We start from the raw sequence: 15,514 nt of genomic DNA, 5'->3' as shown, positions 1-15,514 counted from the left end.
TTCCTCTCTCTCTCAATCCCCTGAAACCATTGGACTACTCTGACAGAGCCTTTTGGTCAGTCTATAAATATGTGCCTGTATCAGGAAATAAGGACACAAAAGTAGAAAACTATCCATGTTATATCATGGTTATTACTATGTACTTATTTTGCCCTAAGTACATTATAAACATGATATAGACCAGCATAGTGATTGTATTACTCATCTTCGTATTCCCTACAGGACTTATGATACTTTGGTACATAATGTAAACTTAAATTTGATGGTAGTCATAACTACTTTGCTATACTTCAATAACATTTTATTCCAGAGAATCATAAAGGGTTTCATAGAGAAAAATAATTATTACTAAAAGACATGGAAGAGAAATTACTATTATTTGTAAAATGTTAGATGAAGAAATATATATACAGCAATTATGTACATAAAACTTTACCATGATTTAAATATATAAAACTAGAAATAGAATTGAGTCTTAGACACTTAACCTCAAACTTCAGTTGAAAAAATATTATCAAAGCAATGATTAAATAAAAATAAGAATCACTCAATAAAACCTCAATCCTTATACTACATGTTATTACAAACTTCCGTGTTTTGTTATTAAGAGAGCTCTTGCACATAAAAGTCTTATGACTGGGAAGCACTATGCCATATGTAAATAGAAATTAAAATGACTGAATAAAGCACAAATTCACTGTACTGAGTCCCTGATTCGGTGTTAAACACAAGGCTTATTAGTCAGCAGGATGAGTCAAATACAAAGTGAAAAGAAAATCTGACAACCAGACAACTCCTCTAACTCATCCCTTCCTGTTCAACACCACTACCAGGAAACAAAGTTAGAACCATAACCCTCCTTAACAAAGTTAAAGCAAAATCAAATAAAGATCCATTATCCAGTAGCTTAGATGCTGTCAATGTATGAATATATGCTTAGACAATGAAAATGAGTTTTTGTGTTTTGCTTTGTTTTTTTTTGAGACAGGGTCTCGGTCTGTCACCCAGGCTGGAGAACAGTGGTGTGATCACAGCTCACCGCAGCCTCGACCTCCTGGGTTCAAGTGATCTCCCAACCCAGCTAATTTTTAAATTTTTTGTAGAGACAAGGTTTCACCATGTTGCCCAAGCTAATCTCGAACTCCTGGCCTCAAGCAATCCACCCGCCTCGGCCTCCCAAAGTGCTGGGATTACAGGCATCAGGCACCATGTACGGCTGGAAATGAGTCTTTAACATCTCAAATGTATTATTTCTTGGCCTGAAACTTCCAAATGAATTTTAACTCTAAACCAACAAGGTACAGTCTAATGAGGATGAAGGGTCTATCTACATGTGGGGCTAAGGTAGGCACATACCTAACCATTTGCTTTAAACATTATAATGAACAAATTAACTGTTCAACTTCTAGTGTTAACTATCACAAGCACAATTACACAGTCAATTTAAAATTACTGAATAGTACACTAACATCCATGTTCTACTCTTAAAGATACTAAAGGCTGTCAATTTGTTTTCCTTAAAAGCAGGAACAGTAACACTTATTTTAATAGGGAATCTATTCCTTAAAAAATGGACTGTCAAGTAGAAGCTTCTAGCTAAAAAATGATTAACAACTAAAACATTTACAAAATGCTTACAAAAAAAGGGAATAATCACAATAATTATTGAAACATAAACTAGTGAGTGAACAAAGCAGACATTTTACTGGGAAATGCCACACCACCCAAGCCCCTATTATAGGTGATAGTAAAGATAAAACAGCGTATTACATAAAAGGCGACTCTTCAAAGCTAACCCTCTCCCTTGCTTATATGACAATATGCTTTTATAGAAAAAAATGAAAAAAAGTACAAAATGGTAGGCATGCTCCAGATGAGGGGGAAAAAGCGGATACAGCAAACAGTGAATATGATGGCCAACCACTGCAGATAAATCTAAGTCTTTATTTAGGAAAACATGTAAAATAAGTTAAAAACTTAAAACTTCAGTATATATAGAAGATATTATAAAATAATTATAATACAAAAAATTAGCAAGCACCTCACACTCTAATACCTTCTCAATATCAAAGCTTCAAATTAATTTTGAGACCAGCGAATATTTATTGAGTGCTTATTAAGTGCTAAGCCTAATGGTAAACACTTTATATACATCTCCTTTAACAACATCCCTATGAAGCAGATATTTATAGTATCCCCCATTTTATAGTAAGTGTCAGAGCTTGATTTCAAACCCAGAGTCTCACTTGGTTCTTTAACTATTACCATATTTACTGTACTAACTTTCATATAATTTTAATGATTAAGCACATGCACAGGATAATCAACATGTCCAGTCCTCTGGTCCTACAGGAGTTACCATATGGATTTTTAAAACTTACACACCTTAAAGTACCTTTACAAGGAGGAGAAAAGATGGGAAAGTTGAATCAGGGTTACTCTTAATTGCAGTTCCTTGAATCATAGCCCAAATACGAGCTTGGCTGGGACTGCTGTGGGAAAGATTCAAAGGCAAAATCAAGCACCCATGCTGCCAGGCAAGGCCAGGTCTCTCAACAAATGGAATACCAACTTTTAAACAGGTTGGACATTTAATAGAGGAAGGACAAGGGGGCCAGTGGACACAAGTGCTAATAAAAACAGTGGCGATCAATGTGGGACGAGGGAAGAAGGCCTGAGAAGGCTGCTGTAATTTCAGCCTTGATGCAATAAAGACTGTATTTCTTTTATCTTTAGGGAAGTAAAGTACAGTAGTCCCCCTCATCCTCTAGTGGATGCCTGAAACCACAGATACTACTGAACTGTATATACACCGGTTTTTCCTATGCACAGATACCTATAAAGTTTAACTTATAAATTAGACACAGTAGGAGATTAACAATAGTTAATAATAAAATAGAATTGTAACAATATACTGTTTACAATTTCAGAATAGAAAATTCATTATTAGTATAGATTTTAGCAACCTCAGCCTATGACTATTTTTGTCAATAACTTTCACCTTTTCACTTAAAGGAAGCACTTTATGGCTTCTCTTTGGAGTATCCGAATTGCCAGCATCAATACTCTTGTGCCTCGGGGCCATTATTAGTCAAATAAGGGTCACTGGAACACAAGCACTGTGATACCTAGACAGTCGATCTGATAACCAAGCCGGCTACCAGGTGACTGACACAAGCCGGCTACTAGGTGGGTGGCACATAGAGTGTGGAGATGAGGGACAAAGGGAGGATTCACCTCCTGGGCAGGACAGAGCAGGATGGCGGGAAATTTCATCACAATGCCCAGAACCGTATACCATTTAAAACTCATGAATTATTTCTAGAATATTCCACACAATAAATTTGGGCCACAGTTGACCGCAGATAACTAAAACCACGTATAAGGGTGCACAACTGTAGTCACCAAACAGATTACTCCGGTTCAGGTAAGTGGTATGATCCTTTTTCCAAAAAAAGATCATCTTTTTCACCAAAGTTGATCTGATATAGAGTTCTATCATACTAACAGAGCTAGTTAACCAAGGGTTAAAAATTCCACCTGAAGTATTTGGAATATACATCAATATCTGTAAGTCAATATAAAAAACATCACCAGGAGGCTGAGGCAGGAGAATGGCGTGAACCCGGGAGTGGATCGCGCCACTGCACTCCAGCCTGGGCGGCAGAGTGAGACTCCACCTCAAAAAAAAAAAAAAAAAAAAAAAAAATCACCCTACAGCTAAATGGGCAAAATATATTAACAGGCAATTCAGAAGAAGGAATCAGAATGGCCACTGTGCACTGTGTAATCTCAACAGTAATCAGAAAATGCATAATGAAAGTGAATAGTGAAATACCATTTCATACCCCTCACGTTATCAAAAATTAAGTCTTAAAAAAAACAGTGGGCCAGGCGTGGTGGCTCATGCCTATAATCCCAGCACTTTGGGAAGCCAAGGCGGGCATATCACTTAAGATTGGGAGTTTGAGACCAGCCCAACCAACATGGAGAAATCCCTCCTCTACTAAAAATACAAAATTAGCCAGATGTGGTGGCGTCTGCCTGTAATCCCAGCTACTCGGGAGGCTGAGGCAGGAGAATCACTTGAACCCGGGAGGCAGAGGATGCGGTGAGCCAAGATCACGCCATTGCACTCCATCCAGCCTGGGCAACAAGAGTGAAACTCCATCTCAAAAAAAGGAAAAAGAAAGTATTGGCTGAGTGCAGTGGCTCATGCTTCTAATCCCACCACTTCGGGTGGCTGAGGCAGGAGGATCGCCTGAGGCCAAGAGTTTGAGACCAGTCTGGGCAATATAATAAAATACAAGAGTTTGAGACCAGTCTGGGCAATATAATAAAATAATTAGCTGAACATGGTGGTACACACCTGTAGAATCAGCTCCTTGGGAGGCTGAGGTGGGTGGATCCCCTGATCCCAGAAGTTAGAGGCTGCAGAGAGCTGTGACAGTGCCACTGCATTCCAGCCTGGGCAACAGAATGAGACTCTATCTCTTAACAACAACAACAACAACGAAGTCTTATACCAAATGTTAACCTATATACTTCAGGCTCCAATGTAAATTGGAATAAGCTGAAAATGTTTAATGAAGCTAAAAATCACATACAACCCAGTCTAGGGATATTACCCTCATAGGTAATACCCCAAAGAAACGGTCATATCTATGTAAGGTATCATGAACAAAAATGTTCAGTGCTGGAATACTTGAAATTGGAAAAAATTAGAAACAACCTAAATGCAGATCAAGAGAAAAACTGATAAATTGTATATGTTCACAAAATGGAATACTGCACAACATTTGAGTGACTTCCAACTACATGGATATTATCACCAAAAAAACCCCATAATGTTATAGGAAAAAAAGAAGCTGCAGAATAATATGAATAGTATACCATTTAACTGAGCCTTAAAACCTAAAAAATACTAAATATTATAAACAAATACACAAAGAGTAAACTTTTTTTTTAAATGGGTATAATACACAATAAATTCTGGATAGCACTTACCTCTAACAAAAGAATGATATAAATCATCTAAAAAGGGCTTAAAATTACATGTATGGACTCAACGTCTATGGGGCACAATATTCATAAATTGAAGTCCTGACCCCTAATGTGATAGTATTTGGAGGTGAGGTCTTTAGGGAGTAATTATGTTTAGAGGAGGTCATGAGAATGGGATCCTTATGATGGAATTAGTGTCCATTTAAGAGACCAGAGACTTCCCCTTCTCTCTTTCTCTCTCCCTGCCATGTGAGGATGCAGCAAGAAGGCCACCACGTGTAAGACAGGAAGAGAGCTCTCACTGGGATCCATGCTGGCACCATGATCTTAGACTCCCTGCCTCCGGAACTGTGAGAAATAAATGTCCGTTGTTTCAGTCACCCAGTCTATGGTATTTTGTTATGGCAGCACGAGCTGAAACAGTTAAGTGTTATATTTTTCAACTGGTAAAAAATAACAAAAAACTAAAATCCAGATTAAGTGAATGACATAGCATGGCAGTTCTCAATTAGAACACACTAATAAGACACTAGTTCTCAGAGAACAACTTTAAGACTATTATCCTATATACAATTCTATTTTTTTAAAAAAATACTGCCTTTCTCTTCTTCAAAACAATCAGTAATCAGGTTCTGACTAATCTTTTTGATGTCAGAGCCAGTCCATTTGGAATGCCATCCCTACTGTTCTAAACCAACGCACAGCCTCTCTCACTAGTCTTTTCACCTCTGGTCTATTTTCTCTCCAATTTCCAGATTCACCCTGTGTACCAAGAGCAAACCAGAAACTTCAGTTTTTTTGTTGTTGTTGTTGTTTGTTTTTTTGTTTGTTTTTTTAAAGAGACAGAGTCAGCTGGGCGTGGTGGCTCACGCCTGTAATTCTAGCGCTTTGGGAGGCTGAGGGATCACGAGATCAAGAGTTTGAGACCAGCCTGGCCAATATGGTGTAACCCCGTCCCTAATACAAAAATCTCTAAAAATACAAAAATTAGCTGGGCGTGGTGGTGCATGCCTGTAGTCCCAGCTGCTCAGGAGACTAAGGCAGGAGAATCGCTTGAACCCAGGAGGCAGAGGTTGCAGTGAGCCGAAATTGCGCTACTGCATTCCAGCCTGGATGACAGAGTGAGACTCCGTCTCAAAAACAAAACCAAACAAAAAAAGAGATGGAGTCTTGCTCTGTCACCCAGGCGGGAGTACAGTGGCACGATCACAGTTCATTGCAGCCTCAAACTCCTGGGCTCAAGTGATCCTCCTACCTTAGCCACCTGAGTAGGTGGGACCACAGGTGCAGGCCACCATGCCCAGCTTCAAGAGCAAATCAATCTACATAAAATGTTACTTTGGTAATGTCACTTGTTAGCTCCTGGAATTTAACTCTTTGACAGCAGCTATTGCTGAACAATACAATGAAAACTCCTTAATCTAGCATGTAAAGGTCTTTAAGCCTGGCTCAAAGCTGTTATTTCTAACTGTACCTTCCATTACTCTATACAAATGGCTCCCTCTAGCCAAACTGCTCCATTCAAAGCCCTGCATGGGCTTTATTCATTCTCACCTCTTCTTTGGTCATCCTGTGTCTCCTGTTTGGAATGCCATCCTCTCTAACACCACCTTTCTCACGGTATCTAAATTTTAGTTGTCTTCTAAGACCTTGCCATACAAGTCTTATCTAATCCATAAATCCCTCCCTAACCAATACACTCTAATTTAGACTCATTCAATCAATCAATATTTATTGGATGCCTAGCATGTGACAGGACACACAGTTCTAGGGGCACTCACAGAATGCCTATATATATACTACACATGAATTAAATACTGTTTTGCTCTTTTTGTTAATGTATATGTCAACCTCAACTACATTATGTGCTTCTTAAAGACAAGGAGTTCATTTATCCCACAGGGCAATAACACAGTACTTTGTGTTTAGGGTTCAACATTCTCTGGCTAAATGAATTTTGAAGTAAGTTATAATCTTCTAATTTTTTGACCCAAAATAATCAATGCCTATCCTTGGAACTTTGAACAATTACAGCATTTTCTTGTGATGTATATATACATCTATACAAGAACAATGGACTTGGAGTCAGAAGGTCTGTGTGGAACTTGGGCTCCACTGTGCACCACCTCTGGCCATATTACTTTCTCTGTACATTAATCTCCACAAAATGAGAATATTTACACCTACCTGTGAAGACGTTCATGATTGTTATGAGGCATAATTAGAAAAAGACGTATTTTATTGTGATAGAAGCATGCCTCGCACTCATTCATGAATCCAACAAATTTTTACTAGGTTATTTTCAATAGATGCCAATATCCTCATTTCCCACCAGAAGAGCTAATAAAGATGTTTCCTTTCTGTTTTTTTTTTTTTTCCTTTGAGATAGGGCCTCACTCTGTCACCCAGGCTGGAGTGCAGTGACAATCACAGCTCACTGCAGGCCTCGATCTCCCAGACTCAGGTGATCCTCCTGCCTCAGCCTCCCAAGAAGCTGGGACTACTGGCATACGTCACCATGCCCAGCTAATTTTTTATTTTTTATTTTTTTGTAGAGATGGGGTTTCGCCATGTTACCCAGGTTGGAAGATCCATTTCGTTTCTGCTAGGTGATGGAAATGCTGCCTTTGGCTAGTAAATGAAAGAAAGGAATACCTACAGAAATATTCAAATATTCAATTAAAATATTTGAATTACATATTAAATAATCTCAAGGCCAAAAAATTATATTTTTAAAATGTCTTTATTCTATTTATCACATAAGGCACAAACGTTAGGTATTTATAACCTTACTAAAAGCACCAATGAAAATGGGATTTGGAAACGAATAGAGAAATTAACAAAATTGCTAATTATAATAAATATGATCAAGAAAACTTTGAATTCCTCTTTCATAAAATCGTTTTTCATATTTGACTTCCTATTTGAAGCAGGATACATGGGAATTCATTATTGATCAACTAGCTAGCCTACCTGGTTTTTCAGAAGAATTACCAACCTCTGTTAGGAATCCCTGCTGCTCCTGCTGGATGCAGTTGCCCGCAAGAGAAGCAGCTGCTTTTAAAATCAATTTTAGATTGACTACAATTTGGAGCCTACCCTTGGGACCTTCATTTGGAGCTCATATTTTAAACCACAATTTGGTCTCTATCTTCACTGTCTTTATATACAAGGCTCATCTCTCTTAATCCACAGTGGCTTGAAATCTCTCATTATCTCTCTGTTTCAGCTACTTAAGAAGTCCACTGCCCATCTTTGACATCCACCCCAGAAAGGTAATTTCAAGTAGACCATCTAGCCTACATTATAGGGCTCCTCATATACCCTCTAAATTTAATGATACTCAATCTAGCCATTTTTACATGGCATGGCAACAAACAGAAATGTGTACATTTACCATTCAGTTTACAGGCAAAATCTTACATTAGGTACAGTTTGACTATTTTTATTTGACTATTTTTCCCTTTATTTTTCTTTCTAAGTCACCTTTTCTATACCACAACATAAAATTTAGGTAATTACTATATAATGCTTAGGATTATAGGCTCTGGTGTGACACTAGTTCAAATCTGGGCTGCACTGGTTATTAGCTATGTTAACTTAAAAAAATTACTAATATTTTTAGGCCCCAAGAGCAAAAAACATCACTACTGCTTCACGGGTTTTTGTTAATATTAAATGAGTTAGTACAAGTAAAACAGAAAAGCACCTAACATGAATTCTGTACAAATCCTGCATTTTTAACATGGAGTAACGGTAACACTAGTTATTGGAGTAATAAGCTATAAATATACTTTCAATGCTTAATAAGTCTGAGCAAATATCATTTTGGTTAGTAGGCTCTTTTGAGCTTGAAAAATTATAAACACAACTTTCCGAGTTGTCTCCGCAGCTAGTCTGTAAAGATAAATATTTATAGATTTTTCTCCCTCAAGTTTATTATTTTAATACAGAAAGTGGTTACTAGAAAAAGTGTGGAAAGTAAGGAAAAGTGAAGGGGGGGAGGACATGCATATTTCCACTATATACACTATGTGATATATTTACTTCCAAGAATTTTATAACAAAAATGTAATTTTAAAAATCAGTTATATAAAATTAAATCCTACCATTTCTACCTACCAGTACCATGAAAGTATTTTTCCTTGTTGGTTCAGCCTTTGACAATATAATTTTTAACAGCAGCATAATATTTCAAGTTGAATTCACATATTCTAAAGCAAACCTGGGCAGGACCTTCTTGTGATAACTGCAAGCATACTTGCCATAAAAGAATAGTGATGGAGGGTCTAGGTGCAGTGGCTCACACCTATAATCCCACTGCTTTGGGAAGCTAAGAGTTCAGGAATTCAAATCTGGGGATAAGGACCAGGAGTTCAAGACCAGCCTGGGCAACACAGTGAGACTCTATCTCTAAAAAAAAAATTAATTTAAATTAAAAAAAGAAAAAAGAATGTCAGTCAGGATCCAGAGTCATGGGGGTGCAAACTTTTTTCTAGAGCACACACACTGACATCTTTCTAGTGCTTAGTATAGTCAAAACAATGATGGTAGCACTAAGCTAAAATACAGAAAGAAAAAATATTGAACAAAATTGTGGCTTCAACTTAAATGTTAGGAGCACTTCCAATTTTTCACTAAGACAAACTAACAACTTCAATCAATATACAAAATATACATGTTTGCACTCTGACTTAAGGCAAGTCAACCTAAATTCATCCACAGTAAGAAAAATTCATAGATGTGCCTATGTTGAAACTTAAATTTTCCATCTGGTAGCTTAAGGATACTTTAGGTTATCAGAGATTTTAAAAATACATATAACACACATTTACTGAAACCTAATTATGAATTTTGCCAGATTCAACACATACTACTTTAATTGACTAACAGCAACCAGTAAAAATGTTTCATTTATTTAAAAAATTACCAGCCTGGGCAACATAAACCTCAACTGTTAAAAACTAGCCAGGCTCATTTTTAAATTTTAGCCTGGTGCATGCCTGTAGTCCCGGCTACTGGGGAGGCTGCGGTGGGAGAAACACTTGAGCCAGGGAGGTTGAGGCTGCAGTGAGCAGTGATCTCACCACTGCACTCCAGGCCTGGGTGACACAGTGAGACCTTGTCTCAAAAAACAGGGAGGAAAAAAAAAAAAAAAGAAGAAGAAAAAAGAAAAGAGAACATTAGGGAAGCAGCATGATTTGATGAAAAGAGTCACTGAACTTGGAAGGCAAAAATTTGGATTCATGTCCCAGCATGGCCCTCAACTATGCAACAGCCAAAAAATTGTTTACTAACTCTAGGTCCTAACTTTAAAGTGTAGTCCTTCAATGATGTGATTCCTAGGGTCTCTTCCAGCCCTAAAGTAAAGATGCTAAGAAATAAAGATGATAATGCTACCATTATCTGGCATGCAACTGACGGCCACAGGACAGGCGACTTATTGATGTACATCAAATCCTAAACCTGTAATTTTGTTCAGCACTGTCCCAGACAGTGTGTGCTGTAGTGAGGGTGGCTGGCGGGGGGAGGGGGGGCAGGTAGCGGGTAGGCACAGTGGCCACTAGAATCCCATTATTTGTTATATAAATGCATTGTTTTCTTTAAAAGTAAAAAACCATAAAAAAATTCTGCTTTAGTCTTTCCTGCTACCTTGGTTCCCTATCCCTTTAACAATAACAACAACCGGACTGCAATTAAATATTTGAGTTGCTCTCATTAAAGAAACTTCCATTTACTTTCCTGGTACACAAGGAAAACGATTTTGAAATCTGCCTAATCAACAGACATTAATATTGTCTGTTGAAATAAATATGTTTGCATAGTTATTTAAAAAACACCATATAAAATCATGCTTAAATTCATTTATTTTGAACACATACCTATGAGCAATTAGTTTAAATATAAAGAAAAAGATGAATTACATGAATTTTCAAAGCACATTAAATTAGCATTGAAATTCTATGAACGTACTTTAGAATGCTAACTTTGTTAATTTTTTGTTTGTTTGTAATATGCAATAGAGGGGAAGATATATGTTGAAAATACATCTTGGCTCATTAAAAACGCAACACAGGCATATGCTCTTTTCAGACATCTTTTTAAACCAAGAAGGAGATCTTTCTTTACCATCTTTCAAATAAACATTCATTTCTGGTCCTGATTATAAGCAAGATACAGTATAGTAAATGACAGATTTGCTATGTCTTTAACAAAAAATAATAAACAAGGTAAGCACCAGAGTACTGTGGAACACACTCAGCTTATTAGTATTAATTTTTTACGTTTCAACTGAATGTAGCTATAATGGGTACCCTGACTGTAAATTTAAACTGCTATGCTTATGTGAAGATTGTGTAATAAGCAGTCATTATGCTCTTTTGTAATCTCTAATGGGAAAACTAAGAAGTTCTTCCTCCTTTAAACGCTTTAATAAAGTAAGATTTTTAGGGGAAAAAACACTCAACTTTTTAAGTTGTAAATTACTAAAAGTTGCTCTCACTAGACTTGACTATTTAGAAACTACAGTGATTAAATGCTTTCCAGAGCTTACATGTTAGTGCTTTCAACATCAAATGTACAATGAGAAACATGTCAGCACTCTGCTCTGCGAAGCTTTGGCCTTCAGTCAGCAACAGTACAGGACGGCCAGGTCCTGCACGACTGAGATAGACAGAAACGCCTTAGCAAACCAGAGCCACCAGATCCATCATTTGCTTCTGACCGCTTGTGCCTACATACTTGCCCTCAACCCACGTTTGCAAACACAACCTTCTACACATTAAACTAACAGGCTATTCCTTTGCTCCTGAATCACACAGGCTGCCTAATGAAGTTCCTAGCTAAATCTCTCCACTGAAATTACTTTCCATAGGGAAAACTGTACAGATAACCTAGTAAATTAAAGAGATTGAAAAATTGTAGGAATTCTGCACATATGTGTAATTACCAAAGTAAAAGAAATATTTTAAAGTACATATTTATTGTCGACTGATTTCCAACTTATGGAAATGTACATACAAACACTTGAAAAATAAAGCTTCAAAAGTACACACTTTTTTGGATTTTGGAACGCGTTCAAACTTGGCAGAAACTGTGGGATCCTTGAAACATCAAGGTTTTTCACTTTTTCTTCTCCTTTTTTTTAAATTGCCTGTAAACTTTCATCACCAGTATTCTGCTACAGGTATAGACATGGCTAAAATGCATTGATTCATCCTAGAAGGAGGGATGTTTACAGAAATTAAGCCAGATTCACTCAAAGCAAAGCACAGGCTTCAACATGAAACCCCTACCCCTACCTAAAAAACCTCTCAGCAGTAACTAACTTATCTACGTGTCTCCTCTACTCTTCCCTTAATTCTTCTGTGTCATGTTTCTGGTTATATTATCATGTGCTCCCAACTTTTTTTCCTTTGATAAGAGTAATTTTAAGAGGCTGATTTTTTTTTTCTTACCCCACAGCAGTCTCTTAACTGATTGGTCTGAAATTCCTTTGCTCCACCTCCTAACATCTGTCACAAAAGTCAGATTACAAGTCAACCCAAAGGGGAGCAAGGAGTGTGCACCTAAGAGGGAACACAAGAAAAAGGAAACACTAGTGGTTAGGGCATCACTAGAAGCCATAATATAGTTTCTATTCTTTATTTGATACAACTGTACAAAAGGACACCACGTTAGATATAACATTAGGCTGAATGTTAATTTCCTAAATAAAAATTCTCTTTAAAGATGTAAAATAATAATCCCTTTATTATTCAATAAGTAGAGATTTATTAAACTTATAAAGTAATAATTTAATATTTACAGTGAAGAAAACTAACATCTTCGTTTTTAAAGTAATCTCTAATACCATCAGAAATATTAACAGTGAAATACATTAATTACAAGCCAAATTATACAATGTATGTAGCTACTTAGGCATTTTACTAAGAAAATAACTTTATCTTTGATATCTTCTATTTTAAAAACTTGTCTGTGAATTGATTTAATGATTGTGTATATAAATCTGCCAAAATTATTTCAATGGATGAAACAATGAATCAGTACCTATTTATATGCTGCCAAAGCACACCTATAATTTTTTAAATGATGATAAGAGTAGCCTAAGGCAGTGAGCAGACATCTCAGAAATCTCAGTGTAAGTGGTTTTAACTTGCAACACGATGCCAAAAACTTAGAACAGAGAGCTGCCATCTTGCGTCCCCGTGTGTGTGCACCTCTCAGCTGGTTCCCCCGAGACCCCCTGAGCACCAACCCTAGTGCCCCGCACAGCCCCTTATCCGCTGCAACAAGACGAAAGAAACAATCATGAACCAGGAAAAACTCGCCAAACTGCAGGCAAAAGTGCCCGTTGGTGGAACTGCTCACAGAAAGGTGGTGGTTCACATAACAGCCATAGCAGATGATAAAAAAATGTCAGTTCTCCTTAAAGAAGTTAGAAATCTCTGGCATTGAAGAGGTGAGTATGTTTACAAACCAAGGAACAGTGATCCACTTTAACAACCCTAAAGTTCAGGCATCTCTGGCAGTGAACACTTTCACCATTACAGGCTATACTGAGACAAAGCAGCTGACAGAAATGCTACCCAGAATCTTAAACCAGCTTGGTGCAGGCAGTCTGACTAGTTTAAGGAGACTGGCTCAAGCTCTGTCCAAACAATTTGTGGGTGGAAAAGCACCACTTACTACTGGAGAGGATGATGATGATGAAGTTCCAGATCTTCTGGAGAATTTGGATGAGGCTTCCAAGAATGAGGCAAACTGAAGTGAGTCAACTTCTGAAGAGAAAACTTGAAGAAGTTACTGGGAGCTGCTATTTTGTATTATGACTGCTTTTTAAGAAATTTTTGTTTATGGGTCTGATAAAATCTGGATCTCTAATATTTTTAAGCTCAAGTCCCTTGGACACTACAGCTCTTTTCAGTTTTTGCTTCTACGCAATTCATTCTTTGCAGCTAATTAAGCCGAAGAAGTCTGCGAATAAAGTTTGAAACAAAGGTTAATAAAGTTGTTTGCCTAGTATACAGTTTTATTCTTTATTTCATTGACACCGATCTGTACACAGTAAATCACAGTGTAGTGTAACCCAGGTGGTATAAAGTTCTCATGTTTGGGAAAAAAAAAAAAAAAAAAAAAAACCTTACATCAGGAAAACATTTAACTAAAGCAACAACAAAAACTTGTTTTTTGGTTAAAAGTGCTTGGTGGTTCTCTAATACATATGAGTACCTGAAAAATAATTCAGATCCAATCTACTCCATTAGGATACTGAAGTTTCCAAAGCCTACAGAGCTTCAGTTGATTGTAATTACTGTGAAGGGGGAGAACCTACCGTGTGCTCAATCTTGCCATCTGTAGGTGCTTTACACAACTCCAGGGTTTTTTAAGTAGAGTCAAAAATTTACAGTATTTTTTAAAACTAATTACCAATCACAAAATCCTTTTGCTTTATGTGTCATCCTTGAAAAATTCTCTGAATAATTTTGGTAATATCCCATCATAAATTTGCTCAACATTAGCTCTATCCACAAATCTGTTTTACATTCATATTACAAATACAGTGTTTAATGATCAAGCAAATATTTATTCTCATATTTAGCAAAATGATTTCTTCCAAAATAACTCCGAAAGATACTGCTTATAGAACACAGCAATTATTCTAAGACTACTTTACAAAACCACTGGTGGCCTGCAACGCAACAATCCACATAAAATATGAACTGAAAAGTATTCATAATCAGGACCTCAATCTCATCGCTACTTGTGAACTCTACTACCACTCAAGATGCTCGCTCACTCCACTGTCTCACCTCTTAGTGTCCACAACAGAAACACTGAGGTATCATCTCCCGCAATTAAGATTTCGGCTAGAGAACTGGCACAGTAAGTTATACCATCTCCAGACCTAACAGATTTACACTACAATTAAATATATTAAAATTTCTGCACATAAAAAAATCATATATACCTAATCAAAAGGCATCCTTACCCAGCCAGTAGGTTCATCTGTAGTTCTGATTATTTTAAATTAGCAGATATTCCAAAAATCAAAATAAGTACAAATATGCCATGTTCTAAAATTCTCTAATTCTCAAGTTTTATTTCTCTCATTTAGAGTTATCCAACTGTACTTGCAAAACTGTATCCTTAATTAACCACAGGAAATTTCCAGTAAACTGAAATCATCACCATAAATTCAGTAGGTATAATGAGAAATCATCTAAGAGTAGAATATAGTCCTTAAAAAGAAATAAGCACTTACATATAGTTGCAGTTCAGCTTATTAAAGAATTGTATTCTTAAAAATACTATATAAATCACATAAATTTGAATTTTATTTTCAATATGCAAAAGAAATTTAATATTTAAAAAGAAATCTGCTGAGTCCTTTTTTAAAACCGAATAATCTTTAGCAATACAAATGATCAACTCCTACTTAAATTATTTTATATGTAGGAATCTGATACATTAAAACAGGCTGTCTATGTAGTATTACTCTAATTAAAAA

At 36.6% G+C, this 15,514-nt stretch overlaps 1 protein-coding gene and 1 pseudogene across 6 annotated transcripts in view; one reads left to right on the top strand and one right to left on the bottom strand.

Moving 5' to 3' along the window:
- The window catches only part of LOC116813205 (transcription factor BTF3-like), a 34,315-nt pseudogene extending 20,498 nt beyond the window's left edge, over positions 1–13,817 (top strand).
- NCOA2 (nuclear receptor coactivator 2) overlaps positions 1–15,514 on the bottom strand; it is a 301,828-nt gene that overhangs the window by 152,710 nt on the left and 133,604 nt on the right. The window contains exons 4-5 of one of the 6 annotated variants that reach the window (XM_058444592.1): positions 13,693–13,784; positions 12,462–12,572 (exon numbers count right to left, since the gene is read on the bottom strand). The exons of the other annotated variants lie outside the window; for them this stretch is intronic. The gene's annotated coding sequence lies outside the window, so the exon portion shown is untranslated. The remainder of the gene's footprint in view (positions 1–12,461; positions 12,573–13,692; positions 13,785–15,514) is intronic. 6 annotated transcript variants of the gene reach the window in all.

Source organism: Hylobates moloch, unplaced genomic scaffold, assembly GCF_009828535.3.
Source record: "Hylobates moloch isolate HMO894 unplaced genomic scaffold, HMol_V3 SCAFFOLD_9, whole genome shotgun sequence".
Taxonomy (NCBI): Eukaryota; Metazoa; Chordata; class Mammalia; order Primates; family Hylobatidae; genus Hylobates; species Hylobates moloch.
This window is presented reverse-complemented; position numbering and strand designations above follow the sequence as displayed.